General features: G+C 35.8%; 1 long non-coding RNA gene across 1 annotated transcript in view; it reads right to left on the reverse strand.

Moving 5' to 3' along the window:
• Positions 1-10059: 10059 nt before the first annotated feature.
• Positions 10060-14294, reverse strand: part of LOC103602893 — a 10020-nt gene continuing 5785 nt past the window's right edge. The window contains exon 3 of the long non-coding RNA XR_551564.1: positions 10060-10125. This is a non-coding gene — a long non-coding RNA (uncharacterized LOC103602893). The remainder of the gene's footprint in view (positions 10126-14294) is intronic.

Here is a 14294-nt window from a genome sequence, read left to right on the forward strand (position 1 = left end):
CTCGTGCCCGCAGCTAACTCTGGAAAGATCATAACTTCCCCCTTTCTTCAACTGCCGCTGCCTCAAGCCTAATTTTGTTTTCAGAAGGAGCTTTGTTCCTAATCAGTTTGACAATTCACATGACATAGCTTAGATTTGAGGGTGAGATTGAACTTGAAAAGTACTACAAAGTGGAACATTTTTGTTTGTATACACCAACATAACAAATAATGTTTTGTAATTTTACTACCATTTGCTGTTGGATAGCATTGAGTTGGTGGGACAGCCTGGTAGGTGTTCATTTTATGATTTGCAGATATATACAGAGAATGCTTTCCCCAAATAACGTGCCCTCTTCAAATGAGCATCTTGGCCTGATGGCCAGATTGGTAGAGACCCAAAATGGTGAATAAAATAGACATGACTCTTGTCATTGTGGTGATTATGAATGTAATGTAAAAATATTCACATCACACTAGCTTTCTCCCTTCCTGTGCCTCTCTTTTTGTTTCTGTTTCTCTCCTTTCTCTCTCTCTCTCATATATTTAAATTTCCAGGGAGATGATTAAGTGAGATTATTATTTAATAGGATTATGAAATGTCACTTGAAGCAGAAAGGCCCACTTTCCTGTGATATAATTTATAGTACAACAGACATCAGTGGCATCCTTAAATTCAATTCAGCCAAATGGCACCTAACACTTTCATGGTTTTCAAAGTGCTTCTGGACATACTCATTTGCTTTTCAGAGAGACTTTGTGAGGTTGGTAGCCATTTTTTATTCCTGTTTGTACAGATGAAGAAACTGAGGCATAGAAATGTTAAAATGCTTTAGCTATGCTTGCATATCTGGGTGAGAGGCAGAGCTTGAAAAGGAAGTAGGTGTATGGACAATGCCTGGCACGTGCAGGCCTGTAATAAACATTTTTGGAATGAATGACTCCAAATGACTTAAGGTATCTTGCTCTTTCAAAATATGCCTCTTGAAATACTATCATAATTGATTTATACCTAAGAGATCTCCAGGCCTAATCCAATGCCTTGCTTATTTCAAACAGTATGATACAAAACAGTTTCTGCAGAAGGGATGGGAATATTCTTTGGACTCACTTTTTAGGATTTGTCATCTTTGGTATTTGAAAAGGAAAATAGGATGGTTATTTTTCCCCTCTCAAACATCCTACCTTTTTTCTCTGATTTTGAGAGAGTTTAGATTGGACACAGACAGTGTTTGTGTTGACAGCTTTCTTATTTCTATAAGTTACCTAGATTTATGATTAAGTTCAAGCACAATGATTATAGGTATTGTCATTTTTTTGAAGCGTCTGGCATTACTGTGTGTTTTGTTTTGTTTTGTTTTTTTTTGAAATGTTGTAATTACTTTGTATAAAGGGTCTTTTTATTTTATTTATTTTTTTTATAAAGGGTCTTTTTAAAAAACAAAAACAAAAACAAAACCCCAACTATTTATATCCTTTAAGCATAACCCTCTGTATCCTAAAGTATGTGATCTCCAAATGGATAACCTTCAATTAGAGAGTAAAATATAGCCATTACCTGGTGAAAGGAAATGAGAAGGGCTTTCAGGGAGAAATGAGAGATGGGATGGCCTTTCCCATGGGGAAAATTAGGTGGTAAGACACCCTTAATGAAGCCAGATTGAGTCATCTGCCTGTCAACGTTCTTCTATGTGGGGGTGGAATCAAATACTTTTGAAACCAGCCTTGTTTCAGAAACCACTTTACCTTTCTCAATCCTCATGTTTTCTCCTTTTTTTTTTAGTTCATGTAAATTACTGACTAAACTGCTGAATCATGAAACTCAAATTATATAACATGTTATTCCTGACAGAAACAGCTCCCACATTATTTTAAGCGACTCAATGTCTGTTTTTCTTTACCTATTCCATTCCTTATGATGGAGTCTTTGTTCTCATTTTGCTTCCCCCCCCCTATTTCATGGAGTAATGTGGTAAATCTAAGAAGTACCAATATTGCATCTTGTAGTTCACGTCAAAGTAATTTTTTTCTTTTTGGCGGCTGGCTGGTCAAAGTGATTTTAATTCAATACTAGCTTTGAGTTAATTGTCATTGCTGAGGAAGACAGTGTGGAAATCAGATGTGGAAGGCCAATTCAGAACACTGCTCTATAAAATTGGATTGCCTGTCTGAGCCAGACAGTTTTCAGAGGGAATTAGGGCAATGTGCAGTGTCCTTGCCCTTGTCCAATTTCTCAGGTCCTTTCTAATTTCCCCCACGTCCCGAAAACCTGAGTTCATTTCCTTATAGCCACTTCTTTCTATTATTCAAAAACAAAATCTCTTTTACTTGGGTGGGGTTGGGGGAGGGATGAATGAAAGAAAGGGGATGATATGAAGGAAATTATTGTAGGATGAGGGACTGATAATATGTAAGATGGAATATCGGAGGGGTGTGGATAGAATAAGAGCTGTTAGTGAGATCTCATGGTGGAAATTCCTGTGTAGTGCAGCTCTGCTTCCCCTGACAGGGTCATACATATATACAGAAGAACTATATGGGATCAAATTCTGGAAAGGACTAGAAACATCTATTGGCCTGATGTAATTTTGGTGGGCAGGGTTCCTTTGTCTCACCGAGTGCAGAAGTGTTCTTATAGGTAGCTCTTTCTGCAGGCTGTGAAGTGAGTTTGTGGATAGTTAAAAATGTAGAGAACTGGTTTAGTAGCTTTTACTTGATGATAGGGATGATTTGACAGGCTTTTGGTTGAGTAATGGCCTGGATTTTGTACCTTTTTAAAGGCTTATGCTTTTTTTAGAATGCCGATAGTGTTGAGATAATAATGTCATTCTTTTCACTGTTCTGTGATTTTGAAGAAATAACACTATACTTACATGGCATATAGTAATAAGCATGGTTCAGGTTGTTTACATTCACGTTCCTGATGTATTTGCTAAACCAGTCAATACCAAACATTTTTTTGTTATATAGGTAAAATGGGTTTCATATATAACATTTTCATATACAAAAATGGGACTCGCTGATGGATTAGCCAATCTACAGACTGTTGGGTGAAACATCCTCAAGTACAGTGGTGCTTCATTCACTAGGACTTGACTAATTAGCTAGCGTAAGTTTGAAAATGAGAAGGAACTCTAGTTATTTACCTCCCTGTTTTTATAATAAAAATAGATTAAAGTTAACTTAAAATGATTTAGTTTCCAATTCAGCATCCACACATGCAGACAAGCATATATACTCATATAAGACCAGAGTATAGACTTTATAATCTAATGCACGTGTATATTATATATGACAGGCTAAAAGGAAATTTTGGAATCATATCCTTAGTTTCCCCCAAAAACAAAATGTGTGCATCTTTTTTCCTATTTTTATTTTAGTTTTGTTTCATATTTTAAAAACATTATTACTATTATTATTTTTTGGTGGCTGGCTGGGTATGGAGATCTGAACCCTTGACCTTGGTGTTATGAACACCACTCTTTAGAGCTCTAACCAACTGACCTAACTGGCCAGCCCCTCCATTATTTTTAATTACAAAGATATGCATGCTGTTAAATTTAAGCAATTGACAAGAAGTATGTGTAATAAAAGTCTTCTCCACTCTAGTCTTACCCACAAAGATAACCACTGATAAGTTTTTATATCCTTCTAGACTTTTTTCCATGCTTATATAAATTTTTGTATCTATTTACAAGTTTTTTAAAATAGGAATTATTCTATGTAATTTGTTTTGTTTCTTATTGAACACTGTCATATATATCTATAGATCTACATCATTACTTTTTTTTTTTTCCTTTTTGTCTTTTTTCATGACCGGCAACGGATCGCAACCCTCAGTGTCACGCCCGTACCGGACCAGGACCGGCAACAGGATCGCAACCCTTGGTGTTGCTCCCGCACCTCGCTCAGCCAGTGAGCTGCCGGTCTGTATATGGGATCCGAACCCTCGGCGGGAGCGCCGCTGCGCTCCCAATCGGCGCACTGTAGCAGTGCACCACCGGGCCGGCCCTACATCATTACTTTTGACAGTTGCGTAATATTTCATTTCATATTTGATTATTTATCCATTTGTATTTTCACCCTTTTGTATCTTTTAATATATATTTAAATCACCAAAGTAATACATTTTTTAGAAAAATAAGAGAAATAGAGAAAATAAGGATCACCAGTAAACCTATCACTTGTTAATAACTGCTAATAGCATTTTAGAGTATATATCCATTTAGACTTTTATTTGTGTGTACATATACATATTTTCAATGCCATTTTAAAAGTTTCTCTTATACAGGCTTGCCTTGTTGGTTAGAGAATCATGTTATGTAGCCAACCAACGTCACAGATTCCATGCACCTTTGAACCAGTTACTTTATTGTGTTTCCTGGCCACCTGCCATACCCCAAACCTGGCTAACACTCTTGGAAATTTATACTAATACTCATAAAGGGGATGAAGTGACGGTGTGTGATGATGGACCAACAAATTCATTTAAATTAACATAAAGCATATATCCTTCTAATGGTGATCACTCAGTATTTGCATTTTAAATACATCTAAAATACAAGATATTTAAGAAAAGAAATGATAGACTATTCACAGGAAATTGATCATAATCACTAAAGGCAAAGCAGAGATGATGGAACAGAGGAAAAAGTGGCAGCTCTCAAGTTCAGTTAGAAATTCGAACAGTTGATGGCTGGCTGGTTAGCTCAGTTGATTGGAGTGTGGTGTTATAACACCAAGGTCAAGGGCCATGGTCCCTGGCCCAGCCAGCTGCCAAAAAAAGAAAAAAGAAATTAGAATGGCTGAACTTGAGGTGCTTTGAAATATTCTCCTAATGATAAGTATAATGTTTGAAGTAATTGGTTTAACAATGCTGCCACCAGTGATGGGACTAGGTGACTTTGAAGTTTCTTTTGATCCTATAATATTATAGGCTCTCTCAGAGTCAGTAACACTTGACTTAGTATAATTTCATGTACACAACTCCCTCTTTACATACTAATGCCCCAGTTTTTCCAGACAGCACCTGTCTGTGCTAACATCTCTCCACCCCCTTTTCCTCTCCATAGTGTGTGTACACAAGCTGCAGCCCACACTTGCCTCCTATACTCTTTTGTGGCCTCCTGTCCTTTCTGGCAGTTTAGTCTACTTTTTAACTTTGTTCTTTTTTCCTCTACTTCCAGCTCCTGAATCAAGAAAATTTCTCTCTGTTCTTTCTCCATCCCACTCTCTTCATTTTGTTTTTCATTTATTTATTTTTTATTCTACTATATTTACTAAATCATTTGCTTATATCCATATAGACTTAAGTATATTTTATACTTTGGGTTATAATGCAGGACTCTTTTTAAGCCATTTATTCATTTTGTGACTTTTTTTGGTTACATATTCTTGTTATTAAATAATTTTATTTTTATTTTAGGGTAGCTTTTTATTTATTTATTTTTATTATTTTTTTATCAGACAAAATAAAATTTATTAAGTACAAAAGAAACATATACAGTACATATAAGAGCTCTGTGACATTTGCAGCTTTAACACTGTCTCCTTTTTTTTTTTTGCCACAAAACAAGTCTTAATACCTTCAAAAAGACTAAGATCATAGAAAATATGTTCTCTGATCACAATAACAGAAGGAAATTTAGAAAATTCACAAATGTGTGGAAATTAAATGACACTCTCTTAAATAAACAATGGGTAAAAAGAAAAATCAGGGAAGTTAGGGAGTATTTTGAGATAAAAGTCAAAGTGCAACATATCAAAATTTATAGGATGCAGGGCTCATGCAGTGCTTAGAGGAAAATTTATACTTGTAATCACTTATATTAAAAATAAGAAAAATCTCAAATCAGTAATGTGAACTTCTACCTTAAGAAAATAGAAAAAAGAAGAGCAAAGTAAACAAAAGCAAATGTAAGTAAGAAATAACAAAGATTACAATAGAAATATATGAAATAGGGAATTGAAAAAACAATAGAGAAAATTGACAAAACCAAAAACTGATTCTTTAAAAAGATCAACAAAATTTGCAAACCTTCCACTCTCTCATTTTGGTCTTCAGTAAAAAAGATACTAATCAGGTAGACACATTTAAGAGCAGGTCTTGAATAAGAAGGAAAGCTTTTAGTTTGGGAGGAAAGGTAGACATTATAAAGAAATAGTGGTTTCAGCCTTCAGAGCCCATGAGAATACTCATAAAAGTCTCCACACACCCCCTCTTCTCTAAATAAGCTTTGTTTCTTAAGCATTGGCGTGAACTATAAAATTTAAAACTATTTCTAATTTTTGTTGTTGTTCATGTCATTGCAACAGCGTTATTTTGTACAATTTTTTTTTCCTGTTGAGGATATCAGCCATATTATTGATTGAATAGAGTGTTTTAGTCTTGAAAGCTAACTCCCAAATATGACCACAGTTCCCTTTAGAAAATACATCCAAAGTTCTAAATAGCTGGCTTAAAAACAACCTTTTTGTTTGCAAGTAAGTTGAAGAGTAAGAAGTCTATCTTAGACCAAAGATTAGCAGTCTTTGAGAAGTAGTATGTCAAGATTCCAAACGCTTTCCTTCCAGATTTTTATCAGCAGAGATATGCACTGGAGAGAACTTGCCTGGATCCTTTGGAGCTAGGAAGGAAGTGACACTAGTTCAGGAATGCTAGGTCGGTGGCTGCTGGAGACTCTCGGGAGAGGTGGAAGTAGAAGGCAGCTGACTTCATACCAATGTCAGCTCTCCTGCAAAGGTGCTTGAGCCAGACGTCATAAGGAGTGTCACACCAAGACAATAGCTACCTACACTATATTGAGAGTAAAGTCCTATATTTTCATAAACCTTAATGAAAAAGGTTTTGAAAGATGTTTTTATTCAGCCTCCCAACAACATGACACTAAAATGGATGATGGCTTAAATATGAAAGTACTATACATTATTTGCTTATTTGAACTGGGACCATTGTTAACAGACATTCAAAAGTAAGACTTTCTATAATACTATATATATATTTATATTTTTAAAAGATTCTTACTTTTTATAATTCTAAGTGTATGTAGTTGTGCATGGTTGACAGTTTAGTCGATTCTGACAGAAGTTATCTTTCTCTCTTTTCTAATCTCTTTTTATTCCACTCTCTCTTCTCACCAATATTTGGTTTGATTTATTTTATCTGTAAAGGATTTTTATTTATTAATGAAAGATAAGATACTGCAGTGTTTTTTAGCAGAGAAGCGTTTTTAAGATTTACGTTTATTTATACCCCTATTTGCCCTTGAATTTTCTCTCCCCTTTAAATTTCCATATTTCTGACTCCCACTAACATTAATATGATTTATTTCTGTTCCTTCTTTTAAAAGTTCACTCAAGTGTGAACAGAAGATCTTGTCCCATTGATATTATTTATTGCTTTCGTTGGACATTTTAGAATTAAAAATTTGCCTGTGGAATGCAGAACGTTGTGTATAAAATGCTACCTCTGCGTGGAAAGGCAAGGAAAAGATAGAAATATAGTTTTGCTTTGCTTGTCTATGCATGAAGAGATTCTCGAAGGACATGTAAGAAATTAACAATGTTTATCTATTTGGGGTTGGGGAATGAGAACTAGGTAGATAGAGATGGATGGGAAAGAGACTTTTCACTATGTCCCTTTTTATACTTTTTTTTGCTTTTTTGAACCATATGAGTATGTAACCCATATGTAACATGAGTATGTTAAAGTAATTTTTAAAATTATGGCTCTAGTTCCCTGACTTTAAAATGTGTGTGTGTGTGTGTGTGTGTGTGTGTATCTCTGGAATCTCTTTCCCATATGTCTTTAGAATGCATGTGAAGTCTAGTTTCAAAGGACAGTAGTTTTTTGCAGGTGCTTAGATATGGCTTTGTTCCCCTTCAAGGCTTTCAAATGCTGTGGCTAAGATTCATTATGAAGTCTTCCATTAGGAAATTCTGATACTGCAAATATGGCCAAACCTTAAGTTATTGTTGGCTTATTGGAAGAACTATTTGATTGAAATTATCTGCAGTATTTTGCCAACTGGATACTCTGCTGTTTCCTAAGAAAACTATTAGATAACACCAACCAAATTAGTGCAAAGTTAATTTTTTCCCCATGATATCTTGTATTTTATCATCGTAGTTATAATTTAAGGTTATGAGTATGGTGCTTTTAGAAAATAAAGGTTGGTTTATTTTTAGTATTTAGATAATTCTTCTCTTTTCAGTTGTACACACCAAGCTAAATTGGGATTTTTATAATTTTTACTATTTGTTACCTGCATTTTACCTTGCAGAGAGCAAAGAGGAAGGAACGAATATTTATTGAGTTCTGACCATTTGCTGGGTGCATTGGAGACATTAAATACTCATAATAACTATGGGGTAGGTAGTTTTATTTTACAGATGAGGAAATTGAGCTTAGTGGGGTTTCGAAGATTTCTGTGTGTGGCCAACACAGGGCAGAGCTGATATGAACAGGTCTCTCTGGCTTTCTTGTGAGCTCCCTGTGCTATTGATAAGGGGGTTTATTAGTCTGTTTACTAATCTCTAATTCTAACAGAATATCTGAAAGTGGGTAATTTATAACAAAATAGAATTTATTTCTTATAGTTGTGGAGGCTAGAAAGTCCAAGGTCCAGGGGGCACATCTGGTGAGGGCCTCCTTTTTTTAAAAAAATGTGGTTATTCATTTATTTTAAAAATAAGATCAAGTTTCTTTTTTTTTTTCCTTTTTGTCTTTTTTCGTGACCGGCAACGGATTGCAACCCTCAGTGTCGCGCCCGTACCGGACCGGGACCGGCTACGGGATCGCAACCCTCGGTGTTGCTCCCGCACCTCGCTCAGCCAGTGAGCGGCCGGTCTGTATGTGGGATCCGAACCCTCGGCGGGAGCGCCGCCGTGCTTCCCAAGCGGCACACTGTAGCAGTGCGCCACCGGGCCAGCCCTAAGATCAAGTTTCTTTTGCAGTATTCATGGGTTGTTAAAAAACATGCTTGACAAATTACTATTTTTTCTAAAAAAATTTATGTATTTATTTTTGATTATACATATTTATGGGGTACAGAGTAGACTGTCAGTATTTGTGTACAGTGTGTGATGATCTTACCAATACTATTAGCATGTTCATCATTACATATCACAGTTATTCTGTATGTCTCTTACCCAATTACTCCCTAAGCCCTCTCTGCCCACCCCCCTTCCCACCTCTAGTAACTACAGGTCTGTTCTCTCCTTCTGGAAGTTCAGTGTATTATTGTGGCCTTCCTTCCTTCCTTCCTTCCTTCTTTCTTCCCACTTATGAGTGAGGACATGTGGCATTTCTCTTTCTGTGCCTGGCTTGTTTCATTTAACGTAATTTTCTTCAAGGTCATCCGTGTTGCTGCAAATGGCAGCATTTCTTTCTTTCTTAGGGCCTTCCTCTTGGTGGGTACTTACAGTGCCCCTTGCTTTTTTACATGCTCATTTGCTTCCTTATAAAGCCACCAATCCACACTCATGATAACTATTAAACCATTAACCTGTTACTCCATGAATGGATGAGCATAGTTCTCAAGATCCAGTCACTTCTTAAAGGCCCTACCTTTCAAATACCATATTGGGAATTAAGTTCCAACATGAGCTCGGGAGGCTGGGGAGGGCATTTAATCCACAGCAGTGGGTAAAAACTGACTCCTCTCAAAGCCATGCCTCAGAAAGAACAGGTGAAATTGATGTACAGATAACTCAGGTTTCCCTTTGTTGAAGAGGCAGTAAAGTGAGTTTGAAAACTGGCTTTTCATTTTTACTTTATTATTCTGAAATAATATTTATGTTTTAATCTAGAAACTAGTTCCAGATTTCAAGAAGAAAGCCAACTGAAAGTGTTTTAAATATCAAGTATTTTGTGCTTAATAGAAAAGGATTTAAAATTTTAAATTTAAAAGCTGTGTTAAATTCTGAACCTACAGAATTTCAATGTCTTATGTTGCTATCTGCACAATTGTCAAACTCCTGCTGTTAGAAATCAATGCCCAATGAACTTTACAAATGATAACAAATACTGTTGTGTTCTAAAACCCCTAACCATAGTAACTAGCACAACTTACCACTTTGCTGATTTTTGCTGGATGTCAGCTGATTCAGGTATATTGTGTGACTTGGCAGATACTAGGATGAACTCCTGTTAGACAAGTAAAGATGATAAAACATTTTAGGTCTGAATTCTTTTATGCTTTGATTCTATTATATATCCAAAGGTATTTACATTTCTGAGCAAAGATGGTGCTATCTGCCAAAGATGGTTTCAAAGATAGTTTGAATGTATCTCACAAAATTTATGTGTTGGAAACTTAATCCCCAGTGCAACAGTGTTGAAAGGTGGGGCCTTTTGGGAGGTGATTAGGTCATGAAGGCTCTGCCCTCAGAATGGATTAATGCTACTATAAAAAGTGCTATGGGAGTGAGTTCTCTCTCTTCTGCTCTTCTGCTATGTGAGGACTCAGAGTTCATCTCTTTTTGTCTTTTTTACCTTCTGCCACTTGAGGATGTAGCAAGAAGGTCCTCATCAGATGCAGATGCTTTGATCTTGGCCTCTAAAACTGTGCTATGGGAGTGAGTTCTCTCTCTTCTGCTCTTCTGCTATGTGAGGACTCAGAGTTCATCTCTTTTTGTCTTTTTTACCTTCTGCCACATGAGGATGTAGCAAGAAGGTCCTCATCAGATGCAGATGCTTTGATCTTGGCCTCTAAAACTGTGAGAAATAAATCTCTGTTCTTTATAAATTACCCAGTCTCAGGTATTCTGTTACAGCAGCACAAAACCAACTGAGATAGATGGTGAGGAAGATGCTGAGAAAATTCAAGTGATTGGGAAAGTTTGAAAAGAAGTAAAAGGTCACAGGTAGTAAATGAAGACAGAATAAACCCATAGCGTATACTAGAATCTCTTACACTTAAGACTTAAAAAAAAAAAAAAAAAAACGCTTTATTGAGATATAATTCACACACAGTTAAATTTTCCCTTTTAAGCCACACTTCAGTGGTTTACTTGCAGAGTTGTGCAGCTATCACTACTATCTAATTCCAGAACTTTAATCATCCCCAAAAGAAACCCTGGGCCCATTATCAGTCACTCCCATCCCTCCCTTCCCCCAGCCTCTGGCAACAACAAATCTACTTTTTCTCTATATAGATTTGCCTGTTCTGGACATTTCATTGAAAATGGAATAATGCAACATGTGGTCTTTTGTGACTGGTTTATTTCACTTAGCATAGTGTTTTCAAGGTTTATCCATGTTGTAGCATGTGGTACTTCATTTCTTTTTATTGGTGAAAAATATCTGTTGTATGAATGTACCATATTTGGCTTATTCATTCATCCCTTGATGAACATTTGGATTGTTTCCCCTTTTTGGCTATTGTGAATAATGCTGCTATGAATATTTATGTATAAGTTTTTGTGTGGACATATGTTTTCATTTCCCTTAGGTATATACCTAGAGCAGAATTATTGGGTCATATGATAGTTTAACTTTTCGAGGAATTGCCAAACTGTTTTCCAGAATGTCTGCCTTATTTTACAATCCCACTACTAATGTACAAGGGTTTAAATTTCTCTGCATCCTCACCAACACTTATTGTAGTCTGTCTTTTTATTTTAGCCATTTTAGTGGATGTGAAGTGGTATCTCATTGTAGTTTTGATTTGCATTTCCCTAATGACTATTGATTTTGAGCTCTTTTCACATGCTTATTGCTCAGTTGTATATCTTCTTTGGAGAAATGTCTATTCATATCCTTTGCTCATTTTTTAATTGGGTTGTCTTTTTTTGTGTGTGAATTGTAAGAGATTTTTACATATTCTGGGTTCATGTCCCTTATTACATATATGATTTACAAGTATTTTCTTCCATTCTGGGGGTTGATGGTTTTCTTGATGCACAAAAGTTTTAATTTTGATGAAGTCCAGTTTGTCTATTTTTTCTTTGTTACTTGTGTTATCAGTGTCATATTATCTAAGAAATTATTACCAAAAAAAAGGCAACTGGGATTTTGATAGGAATTGCATTGAATCTATAGATCAATTCAGAGAGTATTACCATCTAACAGTATTACATCTTTTGATCCATGAACACTGTTGTCTTTCCATTTACTAAGTTCTTTAAACAAAGTTTTGTAGTTTTCAGGTACAAGTGTTACAGTTTTTAAAAATTTATTCATAAGTATTTTATTCTTTTTGATGCTGTGGAAAATGGAATTGTTTTCATAATTCATTTTATGTTTGTTCATTGCCAATGCATGGAAATAGAATTGATTTTTTAATATTGATCTTGTGTTCATCAATCTCGCTGAACTGATTTATTAGTTTGAATAATTTTGGGATGGTTTCCTTAGGATTTTCTACATACCAGATCATGTTATCTACACATATAGCTTTACTTTTTCCTTACCAATCTGATGCCGTTTATTTATTTATTTATTTATTTATATTTATCTCTTGCCTAATTGCTCTGCTAGAATCTCTTGTACAATGTTGAATAGAAGTGAAGAGAGCTGATATCCTTGCCTTGTTTCTGGTCTCAGGGGAAAAGCATTCAATTTTTCACCATTATACATGATGCTAGCTCTGGGTTTTTCATAGATGCCCTTTTTACCTTGAGGAAATTCCCTTCCATTCCTAGTTTGTTGAGTATTTTTACTTTTGCAGGGTGTTGAGTTGCATCAGACACCTTTTCTGTGTCTATTGAGATGGTCATGTGGTTTTTATCCTTTAAATATGGTGTAGTACGTTGGTGGATTTTCAGATGTTAAACCAACCATGCATTCCTGGGATAAATCACATTTGGTCATGATGTATAATCCTTTTTATGTCTTGCTGGAATTGGTTTGCTGGTATTTTGTTGAGGATTTTTGCATCTATATCTGTAATTTTCTTTTTTTGCGGTATCTTCTATTTTTGATTTTGTCAGAGTAATACTGGCCTTATTTAATGAGTTGCAAAGTGGCCCCACCCTTTCTTTTTCTTGGAGAAGATTTCATGAAAGATTGGTATTAATGCTTTTTTGTTGTCGTTGTTGGTGGCTTGCTGGTATGAGGATCTGAACCCTTGACCTTGGTGTTTGCTAAGGATTGATGTCCCCAAAACGTAGTCCTTACTGTGACAGTGTAAAGAGGGTGGGAAATCCTATTATGTGAATTGAAAAGTGAGACCTTGAAGAGATGATTGGACTTTGAGAGCTATGCCTAGTGAATGGATTGATTCATTCACTGAGTAATAAATTGATAGATTAATGGTGGTCATGGGTGTGATTCTGAGGCCTTTAAAAGGAGAAGACAGGAGGAGCTCTCTCTCTGCTGTGCCATTTTCTGACATGTGAGACCCCTGGGTTACTGTCACCACCACCAAATGTGTTTCCTAGACTTTGGACTTCCCAGCCTCTGAAACTGTAAGCAATAAATTTTGTTTTCTTACCTATCAGTTTCAGGTATTTAGTTATAAGTGACAGAAATGGACTAATACAGTGTTGTAACTGGTATTAATTTTTAAAAAAACATTTTGTAGAATTCACCAGTGAAGCTGTTTGTACCTGGGCTTTTCTTTGTGGGAAGCTTTTTGTTGCTTTGCTCCACACAGATTTGTCACCCCTTTTCCCCTGGGTGACAGAGCTGCAAAGGATTACTCAAAGCCCATCTCTTCTGAGCAGTGAGAAGCCCCAAAGTGGTTAATCTCCTGGAACCCTCAAGAGCGAGCCATTCTTTCCATTTGGGAAATTAACCATGAATTGGGGTTCTCTTCCTGCATTTATTCTCCAGCCCAGGAAGTTACAGGAAGAGACATAGGTGGGCTTAAAGTCCTAACAAGTTTAACAATAGAAGCTGGTAACATTCAGTAAAAACAAGTCAGATGACATTCCATTAGGCAATTAAGTGATCCACCAACAAAAGGTTGATCTTAGCAAACATTTTCTTCTTACAGCAATTTCCCAGTATCTTTACTTATCAATCAGTAACCTGTCTTTGAGCCAGCAACTTTGCTGTGTTACAACTCTTTATCTTAAAACAGAGACTCAATAGCCTGGGGAAAATTTCCTGGTTTTTGTAAGGTCAATATTTGAAACTACAAGGCTTTGGAAAACCAGGCCCTGTGAAGTACATTTGCTTTATGCATACTTTATAGCTTTTTCTTTTTTTTTTTTTTTGATTACTAATTCAGTCTCTTTACTTGTTATGTATCTATTCAGATTTTCTGTTTCTTTTTGACATAGTTTTGGTAGTTTGTTTCTTCCTATTAATTTGTTCATTTCTTTTTTTTTTTTTTTTTTTTCCTTCCTTTTTGTCTTTTTTCGTTTCCG

Source organism: Galeopterus variegatus, unplaced genomic scaffold (genome assembly GCF_000696425.1).
Source record: "Galeopterus variegatus unplaced genomic scaffold, G_variegatus-3.0.2 Scaffold4342, whole genome shotgun sequence".
NCBI lineage: Eukaryota > Metazoa > Chordata > Mammalia > Dermoptera > Cynocephalidae > Galeopterus > Galeopterus variegatus.